This window comes from Ursus americanus, chromosome 21 (assembly GCF_024610735.1).
Source record: "Ursus americanus isolate L20-20 chromosome 21, mUrsAme1.1.p, whole genome shotgun sequence".
NCBI lineage: Eukaryota > Metazoa > Chordata > Mammalia > Carnivora > Ursidae > Ursus > Ursus americanus.
Genome location: NC_142147.1, coordinates 53,874,323 through 53,893,151, shown reverse-complemented (window position 1 = coordinate 53,893,151; position 18,829 = coordinate 53,874,323). Strand labels below are relative to the sequence as shown.

The 18,829-nt window shown below is 45.8% G+C and overlaps 1 pseudogene; it reads left to right on the top strand.

The window, feature by feature from the left end:
• The first annotated feature begins 7,651 nt into the window (after window positions 1-7,651).
• On the top strand, window positions 7,652-8,633 carry LOC123786890 (vomeronasal type-1 receptor 4-like; annotated as a pseudogene).
• Window positions 8,634-18,829: the final 10,196 nt, after the last annotated feature.

Below are 18,829 nucleotides of genomic sequence, written 5' to 3'. Positions count from 1 at the left end.
TGTGGGAAATCCAAACCTTCAGGAAGCAAACATGCAGAAAGGAATGTGGTGGCACTGAGAGACAGCTGCAATTACAGGTCATTTTCTCATGGAAGGAGGAAAAAGATGTGGGTGGTAGGGGCAGGATTTGTTGGTGTGGAGTTTAACAAAATCCAGTCTGTTTCTAACTCGAACACGGTTGAGAAATGTGGAAAAGTGGCCATGAGCCACACTGGGACCATTGTGGACTTTATCTTTGGAAGCAGAGTTCACTTAAACTCAACCCACCAGATAGAAAAAAAAAATAATAAGGAGAAACCTGACCTTGAATCACCAGGAACCATGGGACCATAGTCTGCCAAATTAATCAGGGTGAAGAATGAAGCAGCACAGACAATAACGGTGACATGTGTGAAGCTGGCATCCCAGTACCAACAAATTCTCTGTACAATAGCCCTGTATGACCCATGAAAAGGGTAGACGGCTCATGGAGACTAACAGCGGACTACTGAAGACTACTGATTGTGCAAATGCTTCTTTTCTCAGCCTTATCTCAGAAAAGAGCTAACTGCAGTTTAGCTTCGAGTAAGAAGGATCATAGTTTACGTTTCCTCCACTGCCACAATTACTTTTGCCGTCTCAATTTGGTTAGAAGGGATTTGGCTTTGATATCGGTCCTGAGTGTAATAATAAACTATACTGATGATATCATAAGAATATCAGAAACTGAAGAATAAACTAGGTAGAACTGACCTCAATGCATTAGTGGCACCAAAAGAGAGTGTTTGCTAAATCCACCAAAGATCTAGGGACTTGCCCAAACGGTGAAATTGTTAGGAATATTCTGGGCGGAAGCCACCCATGATGTTCCACAGGTGACTCAAAAGAAACTGATATCCTTACCTACCCCTAGAACTAAACAAGCAGCCCAGTGTTTGGTCTGTTTGGATTAGGGAAGATGCATATTCTACATCTGGGAATATTGCTAACTCCTATCCATGCAACTATCTCAAAGGAGGCCAAATTTGAATTAGGACCTAAGAAAGGTCATTTCTGGTTTGCAAAAAGCAGTGTCTCTCAATCTCTGTCTGTCTGTCCTTGGACCCCTGTGATCCATTCAGAAATGATTTTGGAAGCGGCTGCAATGCTTAGTAAAGAAGATTGGAATTAATGGCAAAAGCCTTTGAGTGCCACCTAGTGGTGACCACTAAGATCTGGGACCAGAAAATTTTTGGATGCTGGGGCATGATAACCTACCATCTGAGATACAGTTACTAGCTTGCGGCTGGGTGTTGAGATGGCCCCTGGGACTGAAAGACATAAGATAATATTGAGACATGAAATTCTGATAATGTTCTGGACCATGTTGGAGAAACGCTGTAATAAGGGATGCAGTGTCCGTAAGTATCCCATAATAAAAAGGAAACCATTTTTGCAAGAGCATCTACAGAGGGAATGCAAATAGGCAGCCATCATACCCACAGTCGGTAACCTCTTTTCTCGTAGGAACAACTTTAGAACCACCTGAGTTACTGCCAGAGCCTACGGTCACTTGTTTTTGTGGATGGAAAGCTATTAAACAGAATAGGCGTAATGATGGGTTTCTGATAACCAGTAGACATCTTACAGTGGGTCTGAATTCCCCTGGGAAACCGCCCCACCCTCAGCCTAGGAAGGCAATGGGAAACGTAATGACATATTCAAACTAAATTTCATCTAGGCGTAACTACTATGCATTTAACTCTAGTACGGGGGACACAACATTTTTGAATACAAAACATGTAACATCCCCACATACATACGCATAGATTGGTGGGCCTTTATTCGTATTGCACGGAGTTTATAAATTACTATTGTTAAGAATTTACATATTCGTGTCATGGTGTCTTCCCACTGACGAAGATGATCTTTATTCAAGTCTTTCTCATCGCTTCACTCTGACACTAACTTTCCTTGAGATTTGTCCCACATAGATAATCCAAGATAGTGTCTTCATCTCAAGATCCTTAATTTAATCACATCTGCACAGTCCTATTTGCCTTATAAGGGAACATATTCACAGGTTCCATGAATTAGAATGCAGATATCGTGTGTGTGTGTGTGTGTGTGTGTGTGTGTGTGTGTGTGTGTGTGTGTGTGTTGGGGGCATTATTCTTTCTACCATAGGTTCTAAACTTCTCTATTACATCAATTAATGACATGGAAAGTATATATAATAAACATATATATAATGCTTATATAATAAGAATCGAGCACAGTATTTCTTTCAATACCTGCTGTTCCTACTAAATTATAAACCTTACGTGGGCAGAGGCTCACACTGTTCACACGCTCACAGTTATGTGATGGCTCACTGGAGTTTACAATTCGGGATGGACGACTGAAGAAGCGACTGTAATTGTGGGGAGAAAACATAAAATTAGATCTTTCATACAAGATTGAGAGATTTTTAAAAGTATTTTTTAAAGATTATTTTAGAGAAAGAGAAAGAGGGAGTGTGGGGGAGGATGGGCAGAGGCAGAGGGAGAGAGAGAATCCTCCAGCAGACTCCCGGCTAAGCATGGAGCCTAACTGAGGGCTGGATCCCAGGACCCTGGGACCATGGCCTGAGCGGAAATCAATAGCCACTTAACTGATTGAGCCACCCAGGTGCCGCAAGACTGAGAGAGTTTACGTAACTTCTACAGGTAAAGGAGACACAACAGAACCAGGATAGATGGGTGTGCCAACTGTCAAAGGGGCTGACAGGCAAGAAACATGAAGTCATTAGAGCAGAGGTGTTCAAGAGCCAGCAACAGGGATTCTCTAAAACCACCACATAAATGGAATAGAGGAAAGAGACGACGGAAAAGGATACTAAGGTGTTCACCACGACAAGGACACATCAGGTGGCCCTGGTCTCAGCGGAGGACCTGGGAGAGAAGCTGGTCCTATGAATGCGTGTCTGTACAGGATGAACATCATGGAGCTTCTGGAGCAGTTCTTAAGTTCCAAACGTGCAACGTCGGGCAGATAACAATTCCGCATGTAGTAACTGTGTAATTTCGTCACCAACTATTCCAGAACAGTGTGCCCAATCCTTTTGCTTTGTGATGGTTTCGCTGTCCTATTTTTTGTCCATGTTTTTGCCAGACACATAAATAGGAATTATGATGCTTACCAGCATTTGCAACGTCCAGCATAGGGTAACCAAAAAGCCAACGTGCTTGGAAGCTTTCGTTGTAAGCTCTGTCTGCTCTGAGTTCCTGAGGCTGATCGTGATGGCCTGGAAGATGCTCGAGAGGCAGGTGGTGCCAATGGACACACCGCTGACGACTCTGAACACACTGAGCGAGTTTACATCCGAAAGTACTGGGGGGAAAATGCCTTAACCCAAAGCTTCCACTGTATGGGGAACTCCTTTAGAAAGAATAAACAAGGAGTTGACTAAAGCCAGGTGCTTGAGAATCAAATCCACAGACCTTAACAGGCATCCCCCAAAACGAAGGTATATGTAGTAGTAAAGAAGAAAGAAATCCCCCAGGATTCCAAAAACAGTCTGTGATGAGAAGATCATCCCTGTTGCCAAATTCCTAGTAGCCATTCTGTCATTTCTCACTAACTAATATTTCTACCCAGAGTCCTTTCTGGAGGCGGAAATTCTGAGTTATTATTATCATGGCAACTGAAATCCTATATTCTCCACTTAGAATTTTTTCCCACACACATAAACTTACCAAGCTATAGCTCCTGTTCTAATGAGATTTTCTAAGTTTGTACATTCTACCCAAGGAAAACCCCTTTTCCACACGTGAGCACTTAATTACCTGGGTTCTTGATGAGCCCCCTTCCCTTACAGACCATCACTCAGACTGAAATAGAAAATACTCACCTGCTTCTTTCCTGCTGTTATGGCCACACCTGCCAAGGTCACTCACTGCGGATACTCAGCTTAGTTGTCATGGCAAAGCGAGCCGTCAATTAAATTTAAGATACTTGCAACAGCTGGAGTGCTCTAGCAGGATGGAAGTTATTTGCTTCTGGAGGGAAGCCCTAGGGGTGGAGATTCAGAAAGACAAAATATCATTAACACCCCTCTCTCCTCATACCGCCTGGGGCTAAGGTATTCCTTAAAAAAAAAAAAAGTGCCAGTTTTTTGCTTTTCCTTTGCCTACAAAAGGTCAATGTGTCCCATTACGAGATCTACAATTTCACTTTTTCTCCAATGATCGCTTATTTCTATGCAGACATTTCATCTCGGAGAGTCAGGTAGTGTAAAAGAGACAAACTCTTCTCTATAAAATGTAACCAGACTTACATTTGGGTTTCATAACCCTTTTTGGGCTGGGCTATCACTTGGAGGTGTATAAACTGTGCTGGCCTGGGATGGCCACTGAGGAAGAAAAGCCACATTCTGCCAAGGAATGGTCAGAATGGAATTCAGATTTGGAAAATAGTTCCATATAATCCCCACTACTCCTCTCATCCTTTTCCTGGAAGCAGCAGAGAGACATGATGATTCCTTTTTGAAGGACAGTCACATCCAATCACCAAATTGCCCAACCAAGACATAGGACCAGGAGGAAGTAAAGGACGTAAAATTGGTCAGCCCAGTTTTTAGCAGTTTTTGTGGTAAACGGCATAACATCGGTCAAGGTGCAAATGGACTGGAAAGTCTAAAAGGTGATGCAGATTCATTTCAAGGGCCACGATGGTGTGGGGTCAACCTATCTGGATGTGTCAGCAGTGGTGAGGCATGACCAATGAACGGGAGTCCAATGAGTCAGTCCGCCAGGAGCGAGCAGGAGCGTCCCAAACCATGAGGCAACCACAACTCGGGCATGCCGTGAGAGCCTCTGCACCATCACAGAGTCAGGCTTGATCAGCGCCTTGACAGTGGCCAGTGCCCACAGAGAACAGGTCCTCCCCACGAGCTTTCAAATGAGTGACCCGGACAACAGATCAATAGCTGAGGTTCATTTCTGTTTTGCAGCCCCAAAGAAGGTGTCCTTAATCAGACAGTCTGCAGTGTCCAACATGGAAGACCAAATCGCTAGACCATGGGCGACAACCCAAAACCCTGAGTTCCGACCCCTGCGTGGAATGATTGTACTGCTTTCGGTCTTGCGTGGCTGACTCTGAGGCCAAACAGCTACGGCAGCCCAGGGGACACCATTAGGTGTCAGCTCCTGTGACCCATCAGTGAGTTGGGGACAGACATTTAGAAGACACTTGGTGAATCAGAGACCCTATAGAGCCAGCAAGATTTGTTTCTAGCAATGGAAGGGGACATAAAATATCCACCAAACACAGCCCCTGACTTTTCTTATATAGCTGAGAATTGGCTTGCGTGAGTCAGGTTTCCTTTTAAATATACTCTATCCAAATAAACCGGTAAATGTCAGTAAACTTTTTCTGAGTTCTGTGAGCCGCTCTAGCAAATTAACTGAACCCAACGACGAGGGTCATTGGAACCTCCAATCTGTAGCTGGTTGGTAAGAAGCACAGGTTGACAACCTGGGCTTGCTACTGGCATCTGAAGTGAGGGAGGAGGGCAGTCCTATGGGACTGAGCCCTTACCCTACGGAATCTGATGCTGTCTCTAGGTGTCAGAATTAAGCTGCATTGTAGGACACACTGCTGGTGTCCCAGAGAATTACTTGCTGGTGTGGGGAGCCCGCCTGCCATGATGGAATTGGGTGCTCAGACCCCTTTTTAAGGATCCGTCCCTAAAGAGTATATATTTCCATGTGTCTGGCTACTTTCACTCAACATTAGGTTTATAGGATTCATCCATGTTGAGTACAAATGAATTTCATTCGTTTTTTTATTCCTGCCTGTTTGCAGCCATACTTGACCGTCTAGTCCCTGTCACTTAGCCTCTCTTCCCACAACCATGTAAGATGGTGGCATGGCGCCTGATCGAACATAGCCACGCAAGTCTGAGTTCCTTCCCTCCCCCAAGCACGCTGAAGCTTGCTGCTGAAGCTGTGGAGGTCAGGCTGTAGGCTAACAGAGACATCAGGAGGTCCGTAGGGAGAGATGTCAGGGTGCTGTGGGCAAGGTGCTAGCAAGGCCCATTTTCTTTTGGTTTCTAGCAGCTACAGGCTGCGTGCAGCTCAATCGCTTTAACTTACAATGTTGCTTCACCCAAATCTCTTTATCAGCTCTGGGGACTACTTGTCCCTCCCTCCCCCCCATCAGGAGAAGAATGAACCATACTTCTAGACCCTTCGTCCTTCTGCCAGGGGAAGACTGACGAACAAAGCACATTCAGAGTGTCTGTTTCAATCCCACCCCACACACAACAGCCTCATTCGCAGGTAAGACAGAGGAAGGCCCTACTCACCACCGTCCAGGTCTAACAGCTGGATGAGAGAATTTGCTTTTGGTCCCGGAGAGCCTTCTTTTTCCCTAACCAGACCCGCAAAGGGACCTTGTCGCTTTCTTTCCAAAGAGTCATGCCTCTCTCATCGCACCAGCCTTGTCACCAAGACTGCCAAGCAATGTGAAGGGTGTTAGGTGTTATAACCACAAGCCAAAAACAAATTAGCTTGCCAGTTACATGGCTGCTGGCAGGAAGCACGAGACTTCTGGATTGGACACAAAAGTCTTAATCATTTGACAACTGGAAGCAAGAACTTCAGTTCACATCCCCTTCCGCACTCCACACCCCACAAGGTGAGGCGAAGGGGCCCAGGCAGATGCTGTATGAACGGAAGGTCTGCGTCACCGCTGAGGAAACTCAGCCCAGATCTTTTGCTATTTATTACGAATAGAACTGCTCAACCTTGCCTCAGAAGGAGGTATAATTTTTCTTTTCTTTTTTTTTTAAGATTTTTTTTATTATTATTTATTTATTCGACAGAGATAGAGACAGCCAGCGAGAGAGGGAACACAGCAGGGGGAGTGGGAGAGGAAGAAGCAGGCTCATAGCGGAGGAGCCTGATGTGGGGCTCGATCCCAGGACGCTGGGATCACGCCCTGAGCCGAAGGAAGACGCTTAACGACTGTGCCACCCAGGCGCAATAGTGCACCCTTTAAACACAATTTGTCATGGAGCAGGTCCCTAGAATTATACTATAATCAGTGAGCCTACATTTTATGGAGATATTTAAATATTAATTCATTATTGTAAGTGGTCAATAAATTTTTAAGCATAAATGAAAAATTGTTAGAAAAAATTACTACTCGTTATCTAAAATAAGGTTACAAGGAACGAGAATGTCTAAATATACACCTGTATTTTGAAGAATACATCTAACTAGCTTTGTTCAATGGCATTGTGTTTACATGCATTGCCATTACGCCTGACCGGTCAGGTTCAAATCTCCCATTCCCATGAGAACAATCTGCATCTGACAAATCACTGAACCTTCTCAGGCTCAGTGCTCCTTATCTCTTCCATGAAAATGCCAATACTGACTGTCATCAATTTATGGAGAAAACAGGATGCCCTACGTAGGCGGCCGTTAGAGGAATGATCTAGATTATGTAAAAAGCTCTTCAAGTGTTACAAATTCAGCCCTTGGAAACTTGTTGAAAGCAAATATTCTGAATAAATGTTTCCAAGTGGGAGCTACAGTAAGCGGAGAATGGATTTTAGCCGATGTGACACGTGCGCCTCACGCCTCAGGTTCCCATACAGGAATCTGGCTCAGGAGAAGAATTTCGCTCCCTGGGATTTTACAGAATGACGACCAGGGATTTGGTGTTGGGAATGATCTTTTCATTACAAACAGTAGTTGGAAATTCTGGGGAATTTCTCTGTTTCTTATCATTATCTTTTCCTTTATCTGACAGGCTACAAGCTTAGGTCCACAGATTTGATTCTGGAACACCCGACTGTAGCCAACCTCTTGGTTATTTTTTCTAAAGGAATTCCTCAGACAATGGCCGCTTCCGGGTTGAAACATTCCCTCGATGATTCTGCATGCAAACTTGTTTTCGATGTTCACAGAGTGGGCAGGGATGTGGGCACTGGAACCACCTGCCTCCTGAGTGTCTTCCAGGTGATGACGATCAGTCCTGGGGACTCCGGGTGGGCGGGGCTTAAGGTAAAAGCTCCCAGTACCTGGGCACCTCCATCGTCTTCCGCTGGATCATGACTGCAGTGCCAAGTATTTTGGCTCCTTTTCACGGGACTGACAAAAGGAATAGCAGAGACAGCATGAGGACAGCAGATCGTGACTACTGCCACGCAGCGTGTTACAGCAAAACCACAGAGTCACTCTATGCGCCACCGCTATGACTCCATGACGGTTTCTGCTTGGGGCTCATGGTCCAGTCCAGGGGCTCATGGTCCAGTCCAGCGGCTCCATGGTTTCCATCCTGCACAGGCACAGGCAGTGAGCCCAATTCATTCAAAGGAACACTGTCTCCCCGAGATCCTCCCCTGAGACCACAGTCACCAGAAGCATCTTTGTCCCGGCATGCTTCTTTCTTTCTTTTGGACACTGTCCTCTATCTTCCACGTGTGTTTGTCAGTTACTAACGCCCCCAGTCCATGGCTGAGGAACACTCCTACACTACTTGCCGCGTGTTTTCCTACTGTCGGTCCCTACGTGCTCATGAGCCGTGACCCCAGAATGTCCACCCTCTGCTCTGCCTGGAGAAACAAAATTCCCTACACTTTTAATGAATATGTAAGTTATATGCACCTTCGCAATCGTTAGTTGTTCATTTATTAACGCCTTTCAATGTATAAGCACATTTCGAAATATTCACATTAGGAGAGAGGGGTAAACAAGACAAACGGAGCTTCTGCTCGTAAACAAACAACATCAAGAGCAATTATAAAAGAAATGTGGTGTATTTATCAAGTTAAGGTAAGGTAGTTCTTCCTTATCCAAGGTCTCACTCTCTGCTGGGAGTTCCCTGCAGTCAACGGCAGCCCGTGAGCAGACAATCCTCCTTCTGACGTTGTCAGAGGGTCAACAGCAGCCAAGTGCTGCATCACAAGCCTACCTCATTCACCACACTTCATCTCATCACGTAGGCATTTTATCATCTCACATCATCATCATCAGAAGGGTGAGTACAGCACAATAAGATATTTTGAGAGAGAGGAGCCCCATTCACACTTTTATTACAGTATACTGTTATAATTGTTTATTTTATTAGTGCTTATTGTTGTTAATCTCTTACCATGCCTGATTCATAAGTTAAACTTTATCATACATATGTATGTATAGAGAAAACCAAGTCTGTATCGGGTTCAGTACTATCTGCAGTTTCACGCATCCACTGGGGGTTTAGAATGTATCTCCCGTGGATGAGGGGAGACAATTGTATATTTATATGTATATGTTGTCATATTAATATTTTTCCATCAAATAATATTGGATAATTATACATTCAGGAACATTAAAATAATTCTTACTCCAGTAATTGCAAACTGCTTTTTCTTGAAGTTCTTTTTTATCTGATATTTATCTCACCATGCTGTTAGGACTTAACTGGACACTCAGGTAGTCCGGCCAGGGTCCCCAACAAGAAAACAGGGAGCTGGGACAGCTAAGACAAAACCGCACTAGCATCCTGTTTTACAGCGTAGACAAGACCACGATAGCATCCTGTCTAGCAGCCTCTGCAGAAGTGACTTGGGCAAAACATCCTGGAACAAAACAATTAACCATGAAACACTGGCCACTATCACAAGTTGAGGCAGTTAGTCTCCGAAACACCATCAACACATGCACGATAACCCGACAGGCAGACGGGTGCACGGTCAGAGCCCTGACTGGCACACCTTAGCGGCCAGTCCACAGGGGCCCACTCTCAGGATGCTCAAGATAGTTCTGCAAAAGAGCTTATAAAAACCCCTAGATCTGAACGCCAAAACGTCAACCCTCTCGGGGCCCCTCCCTCTCTAGGAGCTTTGTACTATCAATAAACTTTGCTTTGCTGCCCACCACCCTTCATCGGGTCTACCTCTTCATTCTCCCAAGCAGCGTGACCAAGAACCGCGGGTACTAAGGGAATAAAATTCCTGTAACAGGTGCTTTTGGCTCAGGGCGTGATCCCGGCGTTCCGGGATCGAGCCCCACATCAGGCTCCTCCGCTGGGAGCCTGCTTCTTCCTCTCCCACTCCCCCTGCCTGTGTTCCCTCTCTCGCTGGCTGTTTCTCTCTCTCTGTCAAATAAATAAATAAAATCTTTAAAAAAAAATCCTGTAACACTAATTAATTTGGAAGTGTAGGTGATATGGAAATTTTTTAGCAACACAATTTATGAATATTGACCTTTCCCCCACCTCCAGTTGGGACAAAATGTCGAAGCAGAACCATATCCATGAAAGATAGAAATGGAAAAGAGTCTTACAAATAAAAGCACTGGTTGAATGGACAGATTCTAGAAGCCTGGGATAAGCAATGCGGCTTACTCATTTAAATAGCATGGGGTGGTGACCACATTTTTCTATACCTATTTTTGCTGAATGTGCAGTAGTCACCTGTGATTGCTTTTGTAATTAAGAAACACAAAAGGAGTTCAAATTGTTTTTCCCTAAAAAGTAAACACACAATTTGATGTCTGCCATCAAGCTCTCCTCATAACCAAGTCAGAGATTAGAGGCATGAGGGTAGATGACCCTTACTGCACACACGCAAACACATTTGCACATAAACAACACGAGTGTATGCACAACATATATATATATTTTTAAAGATTTTATTTATTTATTTGAGAGAGAGAGACAGCCAGCGAGAGAGAGAACACAAGCAGGGGGAGTGGAAGAGGAAGAAGCAGGCTCCTAGCAGAGGAGCCTGATGTGGGGCTTGATCCCAGAACGCCGGGATCACGCCCTGAGCCAAAGGCAGACGCTTAACCACTGCACTACCCAGGCGCCCCTAACAACATATATTCAGATACAACCATATACCCTCTCGTATCTCAGACACTCTCATGTATTCCTCCATAACTCCCACCCTGACCACACCCACCACCATTCACATTCATAAAACCACTTTCATCCAATCAGCCTGCAGGTGTGTATCTTGACAGGACGGGCATACACGGGAAAGGAGGGTGTATTGTAAGGTACTGGCTCATGAGATTAATGGAGAGTGAGAAATCCCAAAATCTCTAGTTGGTAATCCGGAGACACTACCTGTCCGAGTCTGAATGCAGGAGAAAACCTATGTCCCGGCTCAAAGACAGGCGGAAGACAAATTTTCCTTTACTCAGTATCTTTGTTCTATTCAGGCCTTCAAGGAATTGGAAGAGACCAACCCACACTGGGGAAGGCAATCTGGTTTAGTCTATGGATTCAAATGTTAATCTCACCCACAAACACCCCCGGAGACACACACAGAATGATGTTTAACTAAGTATGGGGGCACCCCATGCCCCAGGCAGGCCGACACATAAAACTCACCATCACACCAGTTAACGAGACAGCTGTCCTGCCACTCAGAGAGCGAGCAGTTGGTGATGGGGTGGCGCGGGCAGAGGAGGCGGCTGGGACTCTGACGACTCCCTAGAACACCTGTCACATCTGAACTGCAACCTCCAGGCATCCCATTACATGAAATGAGAAACCTTCTACTTGTTTTAGTCATTTTCCAGGTCCTGTTTCCTCCTCAAACCCTAACTACCCGTGCTCCTGACCAACCCCCTCCTCGGGTTCGATCACCTTCCTAGAGCTGTTCACAGAGCTCAGGAAAACCGTTTACTCATGAGATTAGCGGTTTATTATAAGAGGATAGAACTCACGAACAGCCAGATGGGAGAGGGGCCCAGGGCCAGGTATGGGCAACAGGCAGGGAGCTTCCATGTCCTCTCCAGGCCTGGGAAAGTGCCCCAGTCCTGGGAACGCTAGGATTCTGGTGAAGCAAAGGCAAGCCCTTCTCCTACCATGAGGCAGATGGGTCCAAATGTTCAAGCACAATTGAGAGGAGGCTTGAATTACTCTTTCTGGCATCAGCGACAGGAATAGGAGCAAGGGGCGGGCTTGTGACAGCAGGCAGGCCATTTAATACACCACAGTGCTCTTGCTGTCCTAGACCAAAGCCCCATCTTCTTCCTATAGGAAGCCTTCCTCTGGTTGGACTTTCTTTTTCGCTGCCGATTTCTGCACAAGTTGATTCTGACAGTGTTTGCCAGCTCGTCCGTTGCTTCTGGGGACACACGGAGCCTGGAGTTTCATTCAATCACACCACCATCTGTTTCGTGGGGTTTTGTTTGTTTGCTGCAAAAAGCTTTATCGTTTCCGTTTGGGAAAGGGCTCCTGGGAGAGGCTGAGGCACAAGCCCTGGTATCAGGGGCTTGTCAGAGGGGCCCCCTCGAAGGCTGCTGGTCTCCAGAGGCTCCTAATCGTGCTTGAGAGGGAGCCCCTCGAAGAGATACCCGCCCAGCCCAGCCTGGGGGCCGGCCAGCCTGCGGAGGTTGGCCAGGGGGTCACCCATCTTCTTGATGAGTTTCACCTCCTCATCTAGGAAGTGGTTCTCCAGGAAGTCACAGAGCTGAGTGACAAAGACGAGAAAACATTGCCACTTATCCATCCACAGTATCAGATGGGGAAACGAGACTCAAAGGGAAATCTGCCCGATTCAGTGTGGATGAAGGGACTACTTACGTGGGGGTCTGCGCGGGCAGAACCCAGGGCAGGCAGATCCAAAAGGGCCTGGTTCGGTTCTTCTCCAGAACCACAGTGGCCCATTTCATGGGAACTCAGCTGCGCCCTGTGTTTACGTACTGCGGATCTAACCAGAGCAGGAGGGCGTGGTTGCCCAGAGACTGCACGGCTTACAAAAAGTAAAAGATGGACTATCTGGCCATTTACAGTAAAAAATAACCATTTCTGACACAGATTCACATTTTGTCACGTACGTGGAAAGCTATAAAATTTCAGAAATATAATAGCACAGAAAAACCCATTTTAGAGTAAATATTAAGCAAGGATGATACAAGATTGGTCTCAGCTGGAAGAGGAAACCAGTATTCATTCAGAGCCACGGGGTGTTGTATTGAAAAGAGGGAGAATAGAGAGAGGAGGGCTTGTATTGCAATTTGGTTAAAACTACAATCTTTTTTTTTTTTTTAAGATTTTATTTATTTACTTGTCAGAGAGAGAAACAGACTGAGACAGAGAACGCACAAGCAGGGGGAGCGGCAGGCAGAGGGAGAAGCAGGCTCCCCACTGAGCAGGGAGCCGGATATGGGGCTCGATCCCAGAACCCCGGGATCATGACCTGAGCCAAAGGCAGATGCTTAACCTACTGAGCCACCCAGGCTCCCCGAAACTACAATCTTTTATGTTAAAATATTTTCCTTGATGACATCAACACTGAAGTTAGAGACTGGGGACACCGCAGGTCTAAACAGTTTTTAGGGGGCGTTCTGGGATCGAGCCCCACATCAGGCTCCTCTGCTGGGAGCCTGCTTCTTCCTCTCCCACTCCCCCTGCTTGTGTTCCCTCTCTCGCTGGCTCTCTCTCTCTCTCTCTGTCAAATAAATAAATAAATAATCTTTAAAAAATAAATAAACAAACAAACATTTTTTAGAAACCCATTAATTTCACTTGCTGGGTGCTCATAATTGAAGGGAACACAGTTCCCGGGTGGCTGCCGTGTTAGGCTCCAGGAGAAGGCTGGGTCCTAGGAAGTACGTGCAGAGCTCAGACAGTTCTGGCAAATGGCGTTAAGGTCTTCCGGTTAAATCATTGTTTCACGCCACCGTAGGAATTACTGTTGTGCTAAAGGAAATTGTCCATGAGTTCCCCAAAGGATCATCCAAATTACAGATCCACCATTTATATCTATGGAGATCCCTAGGGATTTTTTTTTCCTTTAAAAAGAAGTGTCAGGGGCGCCTGGGTGGCACAGTTAGTTAAGCATCTGACTCTTGGTTTTGGCTCAGGTCACGATCTCGGGGTCCTGACACTGAGCCCTGCAGCAGGCATCACACTGAGCAGGGGAGCCTGCTTGTCCTTCTCCCTCCCCCTCTGCACCTCCCCCCCACTACTGGTGCTCTCCCTCTCTCTCTCTCTCTCTCTCAAATAAATAAAATCTTTAAAAAAAGATATACAGAATGAGTTTACATCGGTCTTGACTTTTAAGCCTTGCAAATTTGAAATCTGAAATCCCAAATGCTAAACTAGTGCCCACTAGAAACACCTCTCATACTGGATATTCCTCGTCATTATAAATATATCCCCATCCCAGAAATTTTCTCCTATTTTCTCTAATTGTATTTTGCTCCTCTCATCTGCATGAATTACTACTTCATTTTTCTCAGTACGAATCATAATCATAACACAGGCATCTTTGTTGTGCCCAAGTACTAAAATTTAGATCAGCGAAAACTATTAATATACGGGGATATTTCCAAACACCAAGAATTACAAACAGTTTCACAATGAGATTTAAAAACATACTCAAAATTGGAAATATGTCTTGAACATTTCCTATGACAATGAATATTTTCCACGCTATCTAATTTTAATTAGTATATGGTTACCTGATTTATAACAAATAAACATTTTAAAACGATCATCTGTTGTTACCTTCTTTTTTTTTTAAGATTTTATTTATTTATTCGACAGGATAGAGACAGCCAGCGAGAGAGGGAACACAAGCAGGGGGAGTGGGAGAGGAAGAAGCAGGCTCATAGCGGAAGAGCCTGATGTGGGGCTCGATCCCAGAACGCCGGGATCACGCCCTGAGCCGAAGGCAGACGCTTAACCGCTGTGCCACCCAGGCGCCCCTGTTGTTACCTTCTTATCTCCTTTTCACTGTTTCTCTCAATGGTTAAACCTCTTCCAGACATCTATTTAAATTAAATTCTAGGCCCAATAACTAGGTTCAAACTCAGTCTCAACAGTTCACTAGATGTTTTATGCAACAGTCTCATAAAATGGGAATGGTGAGAGTTCATGGATTAATTTGTGGTTTTATACATTGGTGTAATGATACCATATCGATTTATAATTTAAACAAATGTTTATAAAATAAACAGTTAAATGATATCTAATGTACGTGCTAAATTATTGTCATTATTTTAGACCTTTTCGTTTGTGTAAACTTTTTTTTTGTAGCTGCCAAAACCCGGGAACAAACAATAAACTTCTTGATTTTAAAGTTATCCAAGGAGAGTTTTCTTAATGTTCTAGATCCTTGCCATTCAAGGGGTGATCCATGGACCCATAACTTTGGCATCACCGGACCTTGTTAAAATGTGGACCCTCAGGGCCCACCGCAGACTTCCTGAAACAGAGTCTGCATTGTAGGAAGACCCCACTAGAATCTTGTGCGTATTAAAATATTAAATGTGCATTTTCAACTACCCCTGACTTCTGCCACATGAGAAATGTAGGTCATGTTGCCTTTATGCGTGAGTTTCTCTCCGGACAGTACGTACATGTGTGTATTGCTTCTTACACCTGCCACCTACCCATCTAGGGTCATGTGCCTCTTTCTTTGGTCCCTCTCTGCCCTCCGTGTAGGGGGGCTGGTTTCAGATCTCACCTGGGAAGCTTTCCAGTTCATAAACCAACACCTGATGTGTCCTCTCGCTTTCCACTAGCACCTGTATGTCTACACTGGGAATCAGTGCTGTGAGGCAGATGGAATGACCTAAAGTATGTGATACACTTAGTTCAGCTCCCAACACGAACACACACTAGCAGCAAGAATAATGGGCTAATGTCCCTAAAGGAATAGCGTGTTCAGGAATACTCTGGAAAAGAAATCAAATATCGTATCTACGTTTTAAGCAGTTATTCACATGTAGAAATAAAAAAATTTAAATATAGAAAGGGGGACAAAGATTCTCTTTCAAATGTATTCACTCCCAGGTTGGTCCAACTGACCAGCTGGGTAATAGAGGCAAGAATATCAAATGCTCGAAATTACACTGCAAACACAAAATGCATACCAGGTGGGTCTCTGAGTCGAGATTCGACAGTGGGGTTTTCTTAGTACTTGTCTCTAGACCACCTGCCTCAAAACACCCAGGACGTCAACGCAGATCACAGGTTCCTGGATCAACGTAATGAGAATTTCTTTTGTGGAACCTGACTTTCCCATTAATCAAAGCACCACTGGTGACAGGAGGGCTCACGTTTCCACCTGCTCTTAGCATGTTTCTCCGACATGCTGAGGAGCTTGGGGACTTGCTGAGACTCGGAAGCTTATGTCTGTATCATATTGTTCTGGGAGCCCTGGGAGTGTTATTGCTGTTCCCAAGAAACCCTCGTTAAAGTAACCTGGGGAGCCCCAAGTTGAAGAACCGGCACTGGGCTAGTCTCTTGATTTCCCTCCATCTTCTCCCAGGTTCGGGGCCCTTGACCAGGAGGCAGCCTGGACAGTCCTATCAGACTGCTCGTTAGGGTAGGGCCCTGGCAAGACGGAGACGCTCTCCTGAGACAGAATCTCACAGGGAGAGAGGGGACATCTGGTTTGCTCCCCCAGTGACATCCCACTCTGAAGAGACTGTGAACGTTGAAATGACATGGCGTCACTTATGTCCAGGGGTTTTCAAGTGGAGCCGGGAGGCCATTCAGGAGGTGGGTCTTCTGCCCGTCCTCACCGGGTGGAACCACGAACTTGGAATGGGGCCAACCCACAAATACCGCAAGGGCTATGCACGAACACACCTGCAAGTTTTTCCAGTAACTGACTTTTGCTCAGTGAGGAGACTTAGCAATGGGTTCTGTTAAGCCAAGTTTCGGTTTCTGCCATCAACACCCATCAAAACCCTTGATGAGCAACCTACTCAAGCATTCCTTTTGTCCTTAAAAGCCCCTGACTTCTGCTCCCCAGTGAGACACTCTTCGGGTTGCCACCCACATCTCTCTATCCCGCATCGCAATTCCTTGATCCTAAATAAACGTTTTTGCTTAGATATTGTCTCCTGACAATTTTAGGCCGACAAGCGCCATTGGCTCTTTTTGATTCAGGACCGAGTTTTCCCCAAGACTGAAAGAGAACACAGGTTCACAGAGTGTCCTCTTTGCGCTCTCCCTCCGGCTTCCTAACCTTGGCCGCATGTTACAAATAACCACAAAAGGGGGCACCTGGGTGGCTCAGTCGGTCAAGCGTCCGATTCTTGATTTCAGCTCAGGTCATGTTCTCAGGGTCGTGGGATCGAGTCCCGCATAGGGCTTCATGCTCAGTGGGGAATCTGCTTGGGATTCTCTCTCCCTCTCCCTCTCCCTCTGTCCTCCCCCTGCTTGCTGTCTCTCCCCCTAAAATCTTCAAAAAACAACCCCCCCAAATAACCACAGGGGGTTTGACACCCAACATCCACACAGGTAAGCGAACAGTTTCCACCTCCTGTGTCTCCTTTACTGTCATATGGAGCACTTTGGACCCTTTTGCCCCCCAACCCCCCCCGCCCCCCCAACAAGCAAGCCTCTGACCCCAGCTGGGTGTCCAAGAATTCAACTCAATTCTGCCACCATCTACTCCGAGACGTATCAGGTCCCACAAGACCCCCCCGACACACACACACAACTTTGGACGCCTTTCGTCAGCTGGGCTTCTGAGCGACCAGCTATAGATCAGAGGTTCCAACAACCCCCTCCTTGAGTTTAATTAATTTACGAGAGCAGCTCACAGAACTCAGGGAAACACTCACGTTTATCAGTCTGTCAAAGAACTGGAGTGTGTCAGCCTCCCAGTGTGGATGTGTTCGCCAGCCTGGAAGCTCTCCAAACGCCCCGCTCCTGGGATCTTACGGAGGGTTCCTCTCGTGGGCACGACTGACCGTTGACTCCGTTTCCAGCCCCTGCCCTGTCTGGAGAAGGGGGACGGGGGTGGGTCTGAGGGTTCTCAAGCTTCTAATCAGGGCTTGGTCTTCCTGCTGACCAGCCCCACCCAGGAGCCCACCCAGAGCTGCCTCATTAGCACGAGATGCTCCCGGTGCCCTTATCAGTTAAGAAATTGCAGGAATTTTAGGAGCCCTGTGTCAGGAACCAGGGGCAGAGACCTATACATATATATATTTTTTCCTACTATCTCATGCCACGTTTCAAACCAAACCCAACAAATGAATATCCCTGAAGGGTAGAAACCAGTCGTGATGGTATTTAAAGCTCACCAGGTGATTCCGATGTGCAGACTGAGAACCAGTCTATTTTCGTGCTGGTCACACTTCAACCTGCATTTGAAACACCTGGAATTATTACTAAGAACCCCAGATACTGGTTCAGTAGGGCTGGCTTGTGCCCGACAGTCTGTATTTCTTCAAAGTTACAGGTCCTTGGATTAGACTGTATGAAGCTCCTCTTTACTCAGGTAAAACTGGATGAAGAAAACAATTGACCTGGGGTGATAAGGAAGAATAAAAAAAGCTGTAATATATGTTCTGTTCAGAGAATTTTATTAATCCCGAAAGAAAGTAACCAACCATAACATTGCAATGGTTTTTTAATAACAAAATGTAAAGGTTAAAAGAATATTATTCCCCGTTCCCCAAGGCAAAGAGAATTCCCACTGAAACACTCCATCAGTGTGGAAAGTTCTACACCCAGGAGAGGGCAGCACTTCTCCACAATCTGTTCCCAGTTACCCAAATTTTCGTCATTTACACTCGCACAGATGAATTTCATGGCTTTCTATTGACATTAGGGTATAACATGGCTTCCCCGTGTTGACTCAGTTTCTTAAACAAGATCTTATTTACAAAGGACTACGCATGACAATTTCATAAGCTCCATTTAAAATACAACTGAAATGTACAAAATTTAAAGGTGGTGTGTGTCTGGTGACCCCCAGTGTCACCTGGAGCCCCAGCACGCCCACAGGCACCTCCGTAGCTGCCTGACTCACAGGACACAGAAAAGAGGTGCTCCTGCCTCTTTTCCTGTCTTTCAGCTGCTTCCAGGGAGGGGACCCTGGACGCCCAGTCTTCTCTCCACGGAGCCACCC